This window comes from Brassica napus, chromosome C4 (assembly GCF_020379485.1).
Source record: "Brassica napus cultivar Da-Ae chromosome C4, Da-Ae, whole genome shotgun sequence".
Classification (NCBI taxonomy): domain Eukaryota; kingdom Viridiplantae; phylum Streptophyta; class Magnoliopsida; order Brassicales; family Brassicaceae; genus Brassica; species Brassica napus.
In genome coordinates this window covers 41,980,963-41,993,643 of record NC_063447.1, presented here as the reverse complement: position 1 = coordinate 41,993,643, position 12,681 = coordinate 41,980,963, and the positions used below count along the sequence as shown (strand labels likewise).

Genomic DNA, 12,681 nt, shown 5'->3' with positions numbered 1-12,681 from the left:
AACTTGTTCTTTACTTGTCCACAAGTGAACTTTCTAGAACTCATAGGGAGAGAGGTTGAAGGTGGGAGCTCATAACCAAAAGAAACACCACTAGCAAACACAATTAGCACACTCTCTTATTACACTCTAGCTTCTCTAGGCCTATCTCAACTCCTTTTGTCCCTACACTCATCATCAAGCATCCACACATTCAGATCTGCCAACTCTCACATTCATTAAGCATAAGATATCAAGTGAATTCTTGCAAATGGTCAGTTGGTCCAAGTCATTTGGTTGGGTAAGGGAAGGCTTTTATTCAAGTGATTCAAGAGGTTCAAAACATATGATCTTTAAGGTGGTTTACTCTCAAAACAAGTAGCCTTGACATTGCACATAATATATCTAAGAAAGGGACCAACTCATGCATACAATGCTCAATCTCCATTGTTCTACCCTTTTCCCAAACATATAAGTTACACATTCACTCTCAAATGTCAAACCCAACTCACACCTCTCACCAAAAGATTCTAAAAACATCAGCTCTTTTTCCTTGAAATCTATAAGGGATTTTTCACAATCTGAAAATGTCTCTCAGCTCCTAACAACTTTGCTAGCCCCCTTTTTCTCTTTTTTTTTTTTTTTTTTTTTTTTTTTTTTTGGTTGGGGGCCAAGACTTTTCAAAACTAGAGCTGGAGGTTCTCTACTTATCCCAATAAATCAATTCACTTGAGCACAAGAATCTATCTTTTTTATTTCTCCCAAATCATGATTACAACGCTCACCCTCCCACCTATAGCTAGACAATAGAGTGTCCAATCCAGCAAAAATGAAGATCAAGCATTGTCGTTCCCGATACTCTCAACATTATGCACATGTAAAACTTTCCGAAGAAGGCCTCACTCATCAAACAATGAAAGCTTAAAAGGAAGGAAAGGTTTTGGGAGTGGTCTACCACTAGAGTTTGTCAAAAAGAATGGCATAAAAGATGTGACAACTCAAGTGTGTATAGCCATGACTCAGTACACAAGAGACCCTAAGCAAGAAGCATTAAGTTCATTCAGTTCAAATAAGGTTGTAGCTGGCTTCAAAGACTGAGTTTCTACAATCAATAAGTTTCGAGAAGAGTTTTCAAGGCTCGAAACATACAAGTCTTTTCGAGAGGTGCATGGATACTCAGGTGCAACGTAGTGTTCTTTACAAGGTATTTAAAATCATTGCTCCCAATGCAAGTGAATGCAACCTATATGCTCTAGACTCTCCTAATGGTGCAAATGATGCAATCTAAATGAAAAATCTTTTTTTTTTTTTTTTTTTTTTTTTTTTTTATGCAAATAGGTGTTCAATGCATGACTCAAATGTAACACAATGAAAGCAAACATGATCAAATGCTTGGTACCTCCCCCAAACTTTAGATACACAGTCTCTGTGTTCAAGGAAAGAGAGAGATACCGAGAAGAAAACTAATTTGCAAAAATGAAATGGTATGTACAAGGGAGAGAAAGAAGTACCTCCTATGGATAGTATGTGGGGGCAGATGCCCCAGCATCGTCGTCGTCAGGAGGGAAGGTGGTGTAGTAACCACCGGATGCTGAACCGGAGCCTCCATACCATGGTTGGCTCTCAACCTCGTGAATCTCGTCCTCACTGTCTGAAGAAGCGAGGGATGGGGATTTGTTGCCTGAAGTGGAAGGTTGAGTGGGTGGGTTCCTCCACTTACGCTGAAGCTGCGCAGCAGTGAGGGGGAAACCAAGAGCATCAGGCGGTGGTGGAGGCTGGGGTTTGAGGTGTTCGCAAAAGCGAAATCGGCTGAGCTACATCCAGCTATTCCTCCCCTAGTTAAGACATCAGCTACTTTCTTCATGAACTTGGCTGAAGTCTTTGCCTGCTTCTTCACAGTCTTGCTTAGCGCCTTGCATTTATCCTTCAGCTTTTCTATCGTTCTGTCCTGAGCTTTGTTCCACCTCTGGAGACGACCAATGTGGTCGTGAGCATCACGGAGAGCTCCAGGTGGAAGGACTCCGTCATGGGGCTTGAAGTAGTAGCGCGGAGGTCCATAGATATGCTCAGATGTGTCTGCAACAGGCGAGTCAGGTTGCGTAGGGACACTCCTTTTCCTTGATGGAGCTGCTTGAATTGGATCGAGAGGCCCGTGTTCTCCGAGAAAGTACTCCTGGGGAATGTTGAAGCTGACAGCTCCAGGTATCTCTAAACTCGTCACGTTCCGGTTTGGAAGAACCACCTCGACTGGCTTGCCCTGCAAGTAGTAGTGGTAGACGTAGTCCTTCCCATACATCCCACTGAAATATGTGGCAATCCTCAAGTAGGTGCCATCAATGAACCTAGGCCCCGCTGCGTCCTTTCCCAAGGGAACATTCAGAAATTGGAGCAGTGGTGTGATCATTCCGCCTATCCCCATCTTTGGGCGCGAATCAGTGGTGTACCACGCCCAATCTCTATAGTGCTCGAGACGGCCCACAAAGAAACTGACCATCCCAAAAGTAGCATAGATGTCAGTGCTGGGAAGGGGTAACACTCCAGGTTGAGCGTAGGGACGGATAGCCGGACAGAGCAGTCTCATGTCTTCCTCAGTAACCGTACCAGCTTGCTTCCGTGGGTAAAAAGCATGGACTAGCAATCTGTGGAGGTAGCGTACAGACGGGTGTCGGATGTGTGAGTTCTTGTCTGCCCCGGTAGAGTGTTTGTTTCCAGTAATCAACTTCCAGAGCTCTGTGGGGAGGTTCTCACACTTGGGAAGTGAGTGGTCTTCTAGGTCTTGGAACCCCATGACCCTCCCAATGTCCTTGAAGTTCATGTTGAATTCTCTTCCATTGACCTTGAACCTGATTTTTCCCCATCCTTGTCTCACGTGCGCCGTGTCATGGTAAGTGACCACAAGAGAGGATAGGAACTGACAAGTGACATCCTTGTAGAAAGGATAAGCCATGGTGAGGAGTTTTGGCATCTTCAAATGTCCCAGCATCGTCTCAATATCAGACTCTAGACCCAACTCCTTCAGCAAACCGAGGTCGGCAAACCTGGTTGGAGCCCAAGTGACTCCATTCTTCAAATGGTCATATAGCTCCTCCACAGATGGAGTTTTCGTTCTGTCTCGATCAACAGCAACCCCTTTGCCCTTTGACATTTTGGCTTTCTTCGTAGGTGCCGGCTCATCTTCACTCTCAGTTTCACCTTCCTCATGGGTGGGAACTGGTACGCTTTTTCCTGCCCTCTTCTCGTGTTCTTTCGATTTCTTTGCAGCCAACGTCTGCTGTCTCACAGTCCTCTGCGTCCCTGAGCCAGTTGGCTCGCTGGTTAAAGCTTTTCCTCTTAGTGCAAACTCTTGACTTTCGGCTTCTTGCCTCTCAGCTTCCAACCTTCCCTTTGTCTTCTTAACCATTTTAACCTGAAAAATTACAAACTTGGAAAGGGATAAGTAGATGGAAGTAAAGAAAAGCAAGAATTTCAGCATCAAATTTTTGCAAAAGTGAACTTAACAGGTGAATTTTTCAGTTTAAACTCAAGTTCAACACAATGCAACAATGTAACATCTTAACGCATCTAGTCCACCCACAAACATACCCAATTAAGATCAAATTCGAAAAACCCCCAAATCCATGAATCCTAATTTTGCCTAAGTGCGATTTAAACTCAATTTCACCATTAATTCAACAACCCAACTTGATAGATAAACTTTCCCTAGTCTATTTCACCACAATCTAGCAAGAAAAGAACCAAATTTCGACTTTCAAATTCTAGGGTTCATGGACCTACGAATTTGAATTTAAAAACTCAATACCTTGCTCTGGATGAAAGGAAATGGTGAATGGGTAGTGAAGAATAGACTACAGGGGCGAAAGCTTGGATTTAGAAACAAGAACTAGTTGATTTGGGTGAGAATTGAGAAGGTTTTGGGAATTTTGGTGTGGGTGAGTTTGAGAGAGTTTGTGAGTTTTTGAGAGGAAGGGAGAGTGATAGAGATGGAGTCGCGGGGGTTGGGGTAGGTTTAGGGTCGTCCGGTTCAGTCTAGGGTGGTTAGGGTCGGTTTACTTGAGTTAAACCGGGGTTTAGAGTTAGGAAACTTACCTGGACCGGTGCGGGAGCGACGTGAGGGTGTCGCTGGGAGAGGTCGCTCCCGAGTAGTTTCCCTGCGTCGTGCTTCTACTAAACCGCGAGCGACCTTGGAGTATCGCTCTAGAAACCTCGCTCTGAGTTGGAGCGACGTCAAGGTGTCGCTCTAGTGTGTCGCTCCGGTTTATCAATACGCGAGCGACTACGAGGTGTCTCTCCCATAACGTCGCTCCCAGATGGAGCGACCTTTCCACCTCGCTCCGAGACCTCGCTCTGGCGCGGTTTTTCTTGATCCGGCAACGAAATCGCGAGCGACCTTGTAGTGTCGCTCTCGAAACCTCGCTCCCAGGTGGAGCGACCTTGAGGTGTCGCTGTGAGACCTCGCTCTCATGCACAACTCCTGCTCAAAACTGAACCGATCAAGCACCTGCACACATCTTCTCTCCCATTTTTTTTTTTTTTTTTTTTAACACTAAGATGAAAAATGAAAATACCAATGCAATATTTACAAGGATACCCATGGGACTTCCTCCCAAGTGAGCTTGTTTTAAGTCCCGAGCTTGACTTTGCTTCCTTTTAGATTAGGCCGGGGTAGGATCAGACAGTGGAATTGAAGCTCCCAGGTCTTCCGATTTGGTTCCCAAGTAAAGCTTCGCCCTTTGTCCATTGATGGTGAACTCTCTTCCATCAGAAGTCCACAAAACTATTGCTCCATAAGGTTTAACCTCTTTAATCTTGAAAGGACCAGACCACCTTGACTTGAGCTTGCCTGGAAACAGTTTCAGTCTGGAGTTGTATAGAAGAACTTGATCTCCTTCTTTAAAGTCTCTTTTCAGGATATGTTTGTCATGGAGAGCCTTTGTTTTCTCTTTGTAGATCTTTGAACTTTCAAAAGCTTCAAGTCTTATCTCATCAAGTTCATTCAGCTGGATCAATCTCTTCTCCTTGGCGCTCTTGATGTCAAAGTTCAGCAACTTGACTGCCCATAGTGCCTTGTACTCAAGCTCAACTGGTAGATGGCAAGATTTTCCATAGAGAAGGTTGAAAGGTGTAGTCCCCAAAGGTGTCTTGTAAGCTGTCCTATAAGCCCACAATGCATCATCAAGCTTGATGGACCAATCTTTCCGTGTAACCCCCACAATCTTCTCCAGAATGGACTTGATCTCCCTGTTGGAAATCTCAACTTGACCACTTGTTTGGGGGTGGTAAGGAGTTGCAACCTTGTGCTTCACACCATTCTTCTTAAGGAGGTTTGCAAACAGTCTGTTGATGAAGTGAGACCCTCCATCACTGATCACAACTCTTGGAATCCCAAACCTTGGAAAGATTATGCTCTTGAACATTTTTAGAACCACCTTTGCATCATTGGTTGGACTTGCAATTGCTTCCACCCACTTAGAGACATAATCTACAGCCACCAGTATGTACTTGTTGCTATAAGAGGAAGGAAAAGGCCCCATGAAGTCAATACCCCAGACATCAAACACTTCAACTTCTAGGATGGGGTTTTGAGGCATTTCATTCCTCTTGGTGATGTTTCCTCTTCTTTGACAAGAGTCACACCTTGAGACAAAGTCTTGGGTGTCTTTAAACATGTGAGGCCACCAAAATCCAGCTTGTAGGACTTTTGCAACTGTCTTAAAGGTAGCAAAGTGGCCTCCATAGGATGATCCATGACAATGTGTAAGGATCCCATCAATTTCTTCTTCAGCCACTGCCCTTCTATAGAGTTGATCTCTACAAAGTATGTAGAGGTAAGGCTCATCCCAATAATATCTCTTCACATCCTTATAGAACTTCTTCTTGGCATAACCTTCAAGGTTCAATGGTTCTTTTCCAGTAGCTAAGTAGTTGACTATATCAGCATACCAAGGACCCTTCTCATCAGTTGCCTTCACCTCTTCAAGTTTCTTTCCCGTCTCACAAACAGCTACCACTGCATGAATAGCCATCATTTGCTCTTCTGGAAGTCTGTCATCAATAGGGATTCCACACTCCACCTTCAACCTGGACAGGTGATCAGCTACTCCATTCTCAACTCCAGGCCTGTCCTTGATCTCAAGATCAAACTCTTGTAGCAGCAGAATCCATCTCAACAGTCTTGGTTTTGCATCTTTCTTGGCTAAGAGGTGTCTCAATGCAGCATGATCAGTGTAGACAGTCACCTTTGACCCAACCAAGTAGCTTCTGAACTTCTCAAATGCAAAGACAATGGCCAATAGCTCCTTCTCAGTTGTAGAGTATTTAGCTTGAGCTTCATCAAGTGTTCTACTTGCATAGTAGATCACATGTGACTTCTTGTCTCTCTTCTGGCCTAAGACTGCTCCTACAGCAAAGTCACTTGCATCACACATGATCTCAAAGGGGAGATCCCAATCTGGCGGCTGAACTATGGGTGTACTGATGAGTGCATTCTTCAGGTTTTTGAAAGCTTCCATACACTCCTCATCGAAGTGAAATGCAGCTTCTTTGCATAACAGCCTGGTCAATGGTCTAGCTATCTTAGAGAAATCCATGATGAATCTTCTATAGAAACCGGCATGACCCAGAAAGCTTCTTATATCCTTCACTGTTCTTGGTGGAGCTAGACCAACCATGACATCTATCTTGGCTTTGTCCACTTCAATTCCTTTCTCAGAAACTTTGTGTCCAAGAACAATCCCTTCATTGACCATGAAGTGACACTTCTCCCAATTGAGCACCAGGTTAGTGTCCTCACATCTCTGTAATACCCTGCAAAGATTTGACAAACAAGTAGCAAACGAAGAACCATATACAGAAAAATCATCCATAAACACCTCCATTACATCCTCAATAAAATCAGAGAAAATTGACATCATTGCTCTTTGGAATGTTGCTGGTGCATTGCACAGTCCAAATGGCATCCTTCGATATGCAAAGGTACCATAAGGACAAGTGAATGTCGTTTTCTCTTGGTCATTTGGGTGTATAGGGATTTGGAAAAATCCAGAGTATCCATCAAGGAAACAATAATAAGGATGGTTAGCTAGCCTCTCTAACATCTGATCAATGAATGGTAAAGGGAAATGATCCTTTCTAGAGGCTGCATTCAGTTTTCGATAGTCAATGCACATCCTATGTCCAGTTATTGTTCTTGTTGGTATTAACTCATCATTTTCGTTCTTAACAACTGTTATGCCACCTTTTTTAGGAACTACATGCACAGGTGAAACCCAATTGCTATCAGAGATAGGATAGATCACACCAGCATCTAACAATTTGATTATCTCTTTTTAACAACATCTTTCAAATTAGGATTTAATCTTCTTTGGTGTTCAATTGAAGTTTTAGATTCATCCTCTAGATGTATCCTATGCATGCACAAAGATGGTGAGATTCCTTTAATGTCATCAAGTGAGTATCCTAGTGCTTTTCTATACTTTTTAAGTTCATTTAAAAGCATAGACAATTCATTCTCAGTCAGCTCACTACTCACAATGACAGGATATGTCTCATTAGGTCCAAGGAAAGCGTACCTTACACCATGGGGAAGAGGTTTAAGCTCCACTTTTGGTGCCTTGAGCTCACTCCAATCAGCTTGATGGAGGTTCTCTTGAATGTCTGCTGAGGCAGCATGTTGTGTCATTTGTGGCAACTCCATGAACTCATCTTCTCCATCCTCCTGAAGGTGAACATCTAGCCTTCTTACTAGCTCATCACTCTCTTTGTTTTCAATCATTTGGGTCTCTCTTTCAATGGTCAGGGCCTGTTGGAGAGAGTCCTCAATCGCTAACTCTTCAAGGAAATCATCAGCCAAGGCATCCATCTCATCAATGTAGAATATTTCTCCTTGAGTTGTGGGCTTCTTCATCATCTCCTTGATATCAAAATGGAGAATGTGATCTTTTCCAAGGTGGAGATCAATTGTGCCATCTCTCACATTCACCATTGCTCCAGCAGTCGCCAAGAAAGGTCTCCCAAAGATCAAAGGATCTCTAGGCTCTTCATCCATCTCAAGCACTACAAAGTCAGTAGGCACTTCACAATTTCCTATCTTTACAGGAAGATCTTCTAGGATGCCAATGGGGAGCTTGACAGATCGATCAGCAAGCACCAAAGAGATCTTGCACTTTTTATATTGTGTAAACCCAAGCTTCTTGGCAATGGATAGTGGCATGAGGCTGACACTTGCTCCCAAGTCACATAGACATTTCTCAAATGTCAAAGGTCCAATGGCGCATGGCAGGGTGAAACTACCAGGGTCTTCTAGCTTCCTTGGGACAGTCATTCTCTGAATAATGGCACTGCACTCGTGAGTAAGAATCACCATCCCTTCCATCTCTTTCTTCTTTTGTTCTACAGCATCTTTCAAGAACTTGCTGTATTGTGGAACCAGCATAAATGCATCAATTATGGGCATGGTGAGCTGAACTTCACTCATTTGCTTGTCAAACAAGGCTTTGTATTTCTCTAGGAGTTGCTTTTTGAATCTTCCAGGAAAGGGAAGTTTTGGCTCATAGGGAGGAGGAGTGAACAATTTCTCCTTTGTTGATGTAACCTCCTCATTTTTGTTCTCAAATTTCTCCTCTCCAATCTTTCTCTTGCCCTTAGCTTCAACTATCTTCTCCAATATTTCCTCATTAGTTTTCTCATCCACAATCACCACATCATCATCTACATTGATGACCACCTCCCCACCTTGTTTCTCATTATCCTTAATGAGAACTTTAGGAGGCAACTCTCTTCCACTCCTTAGGGTGATTGCCTTCATTGTCTCCTTTGGGTTTTGTTCAGGCTTTCCAGGTAGTGTACCTTGTTGGCGACTTGAGCTGGCTGTCATAGAGACAAACTGGTTCTCCAAGTTTTTGAACTTGTTGTTTAGATCATGGTAATTCCCATCAATCTTGTTGTGTAGATTTTTCAGCTCATACCCTAATTGTTTCTCACTTCTTGCTTGTCCCTCCAATAATTGTTTTAGCATCGCTTCAGTACTACTCTCTTGTGGAGGTTGTGTTGATGATCCAGCTTGTTCTTGTGCTGGTAGATTTGGTTTTGGTGAGAATCCAGGAGGGAAGTTCTGTTTTGGTTGGTAACCACCTTGGTTGTTGTTGTAGAATGGCTTAGGCTGATTGTTGTAGAATGGTTTTGGCTGGTAGTTGTTGAATGGCTTCTGTTGGTTGTTGTAGAAGGGTTTCTGTTGGTAGTTGTTCTGGTTTTGATAGTCATGTTCCTTCTTGTACCATGTACCCTGAGCATTGACATAGTACATATCTTCTTGGCATTCTACTCCATCAGCTTCAGAAACCATATGTAACTCCTCCTTCTTGTTCTTTTCTGATAGTAGCATGTCAATCTTTTCTTGTATTGCTTTCAGTTCTCTTTTTGTGGTCATATCTTCTCCTCCCCCACTTCTGTCTCTTCTGTCATATTCATCATTGTAGACAGAATCACTCTGTGCCATGTTCTCCAAGAGTTCTAATGCATCTTCGACAGTCCTCCCCAAGTAGTTTCCATTGCTTGCAGTGTCAAGCTGGCTTTTGAATTTAGGCAAGACTCCTCTGTAGAATGTGCTTAGCAAGCTCTCATTGTTGAAGCCATGGTGGGGACATTGAGACAAGTAGGTTCTGAATCTCTCCCATGCCTCTGAAAATCCTTCAAGTCCTTTTTGTTGAAAACCAGAGATCTGATTTCTAAGGTTTGCAGTCCTTGTAGCAGAGAAGAACTTGTTGAGGAAGGCCTTCTTGCATTCATCCCAAGTTGTGATAGTATCACTTGAGATGTTTTTCTCCCAAGTGTGAGCCTTGTCTCCCAAAGAGAAGGGAAACAATCTGAGCTTGAAAGCATCCTCTGAAACTCCATTTGTTTTTGACAAGCCACAGTATTTATCAAATCTGTCAAGGTGATCTAGTGGGTCTTCCAAGGCAAGTCCATGGTACTTGTTGTTTTCAATCATGTTGATGAGGCTGGACTTGATCTCGAAATTGTTGTTGGCAACTGGCGGTCCCCTAATGCCCAACCTATTCCCATTTATGTTAGGTTGATCATATGTACCGATGGCCCTAGCTTGGCGTTGTGGTTGTCTAGGTCGAAGGTTGGCAGCTCCTTGACCATTGCCCTCTTGAGCAGCTCCAGGAGGAACTTCTTGGACATTTTGTCTATGATCATCAACTTCATAGACACCTTCCGGTTGATTCGGGTTTCTCTCCATCTCAAGCCCCAATCTATGTAAGTGGGCTTGCTTTTCTCTTTCTCTTCTCTGTCTTCCCAACTCTCTTTCTAAGGCTTTGATGTTTCCACTCTTGGTGCAAGATTTGTTGATCCTTTGCTTCTCAAGTTCATGCACCTGTCATCCAAATATATATGAAGATAGATAATTAGTAACTTAAAAACAAAGTAAAACTCAGTCTCAAGCAAAGACTCAAACGCAATGTCACAATCAGACTAGGATTGGCAACGGCGCCAAATTGATAATAGGTTTTTCTGCCTATTGCAAATGTTGTAGTGTAGGGGGGTGAATGTCGAACCAGTCCTAGTGATGTGAATCAGTGAGAATACAAGTCATTTCTTAAGCTAAGCAGATTCAATAGTTGTGAGTGTGTGACAAGTAACAATAGCAAACAGAGCAATACAACAAGGTTTTAATCAATTTAGACAAGTGAATCCATGGGTATTGGGAATTGACTTCAAGTAACTAAGATCCAATCTAGGTGACAAGCTTTCAATCAAAGTAATCTCTTAAGTCTAAACACAATTTTAGACAAGTCCTATGTCTAGGTAAATGTCCATTTGCTTAGAAATCATTAAACATCAAATGTCTTTGGCTTAATTCAATCAAGCAATCTTTAAGTTCAAGTTTAATAACTATCTAGCAATTTTAACATCAAGTGTCCTTGGCTAATCTCACTAGAGCTTAGTTGAGTTGATTCAAACACTTCATCTAATCATGTCTGATGAGAAGTGTTTAGAAATCAGGTTTAGAGTGATCAAGACTAAACAAGCATTAAAAATACTCAACAAGCAAGTTCATACAAGGATCTAATACAATAACACCATAGATCTTCACTAAGTTACTCTAATCTCCCTAACCCATGAATTCTTAAGGAAACTACTCACTAATCTTCATGAAAACACTTAATCTCATAATAGATTGAAGCATATTCAAGTAGATACAACAGAGAATAAAGATAAACAAGGATTAAATAAGCAAAACGAAATTAAAACTCAAGAACAGATGATGAACAATTGAAGAACAGCTCAAGAACACTAAGAACAATGATATTTCAAAGAGAGAGAGTTTTGACAAGTTAAATTATTACAAAGTTGGATAATGATGTTTCTTGCCCACTCTTATGATAAAAAGAAAGCAGATATTATACATAAAAGTAGAAAAATCGTGCAAAGGTAAGGTGGGTGGAAGAAAGTGGGAAGTTGGTTAATCCCATCAACTTTCCAGTGGTCCCCGGCAAGGGTTGATACACCTGTAGTAAATCGATTATAACTTATCCAATACAGCTCCAAATGACTTGAAACCACTTCCATTGGAAAGCTAACTCAATTTCCAGTGTCTCCACCAATTTTGAGCTTCAGAAAAGATCTTTAAGGCTTTCATCCGTGTTCATCTTTCACTCTCCGGATTCGGGAGCGACCTCGCTGTGTCGCTGCGAGAGGTCGCTCCGGATTCGTTGTCTCCGGGTGATCAATACGCGAGCGACTCTTCCCTGTCGCTCTAGTGAGGTCGCTCCAGACTGGTGACCAGAGCGACTTGGTGGTGTCGCTCCGGACTGGTCGCTCCAGACTGGTGATCAGAGCGACTTGGTGGTGTCGCTCCGGACTGGTCGCTCCCATCCCTTGCTCGCCCAATGACCACTCTAAACACTCCTTTTTGAGCTCCAAATGCCTCCAAGTACTCCATGTGGTACTCCAATACCTGATAAGGACTCATGTATGCAAAATGCAACCTAAACATGGCTAAATCCTAATCTATATGATCAAAATGCACATGGATGAATGGATAAAACAATAGAAATATGCAAGATATCAGTGGGCTTAGAACGATTAAGGCAGATTCGGAGATCGCATGCTCCTGCGTTGAGTTTATCCCTAAGGTCTCCGTTCGAGCGTTCTTTGGGATCATGGTCAACTGCCGAGATACGCCGCGACTTCCGTGCATTCAACATTGTTTGGAGATCATTGCGCGTGGAGCTGTTGCTGTTTTCGGATTTAAACTTCTGTTTCAAAACATCTCTCAAATCTTCGAGTACATGTGTGTCATCGTTCTCATCGTCCGACGACAAGTTTTGCTGGGAAGGTATGACCTCAATGCGTCTGCGGTTAGGTGGTTGCTCTTCGTCAGCCGAGGAGTCTGCCTCACCATTACTCTTCAGGGCATCCTCCTCGTCATCTCATTGTTGGGTTTCGCTATGTCGACTTTTGCCTGTAGCTTTGCGCTGGGCTCTCCTTTCTTTATTCTTGCTCCAGCTCTTGCCGTTCTTCGGCTTAGCCTTTAGTGGTTCGAACTTGAAGTCGCCACTTGCTAAGGAGGAGAGGTAGTGCGCATAGAGTGAATTGCACTCTGTTGTATCGTGCCCTTTGACATCGTGATACTTGCAGTGTTTGGTGAGATCAACGGTTCTGGAAGGTCCTGCCGCTGAACCTGCTGCTGTTGTAGTCTGG

The 12,681-nt window shown here is 43.0% G+C and overlaps 1 non-coding gene across 1 annotated transcript; it reads left to right on the top strand.

Moving 5' to 3' along the window:
* Positions 1 to 9,599: 9,599 nt before the first annotated feature.
* LOC125586663 lies at positions 9,600 to 9,706 on the top strand. The gene has a single exon (XR_007323199.1). It is a non-coding gene; the product is annotated as a small nucleolar RNA R71 (small nucleolar RNA).
* Positions 9,707 to 12,681: the final 2,975 nt, after the last annotated feature.